Below are 406 nucleotides of genomic sequence, written 5' to 3'. Positions count from 1 at the left end.
GGCACGCTCGCCTCCCGCGCGGGCCGCGGGTCCTCCGACACCCCGACCCCCCCACCCCCGGCCGGAGCCAGTCCCCAGGCCCTGACCTAGGGAGCCGGGCGCAGCGGTGCGGGGGCTCGCGGTGGGGGGTTCCTCGCCATGTCCCAAGTGCTGGGATCCGACATCTCTGGGCAAGGCGAGGAGGAGGCAGGAGGGCGGAGGGGGCTGAGAAAGGAGCGCTGGCCTGTGTGTCCGGCGGGGCCTGCGACCCCCGCGAGGCCTGCTAAAGGCCCCTCCCACTCTTGGTAACGCGGGGAGTAGGGGGTTAACTACGTAAATTTCTAGTGGGGCCGTAGGCTGCTACGTGAGGACTCCGCCAACCCCACCTGCGGATTAAGAAATGGGCCGGGGGGGGGGGGGGGGGGGC

The sequence above is a fragment of the Herpailurus yagouaroundi genome, unplaced genomic scaffold, assembly GCF_014898765.1.
Source record: "Herpailurus yagouaroundi ecotype Mexico unplaced genomic scaffold, PumYag 67493, whole genome shotgun sequence".
NCBI lineage: Eukaryota > Metazoa > Chordata > Mammalia > Carnivora > Felidae > Herpailurus > Herpailurus yagouaroundi.
This window is presented reverse-complemented; position numbering follows the sequence as displayed.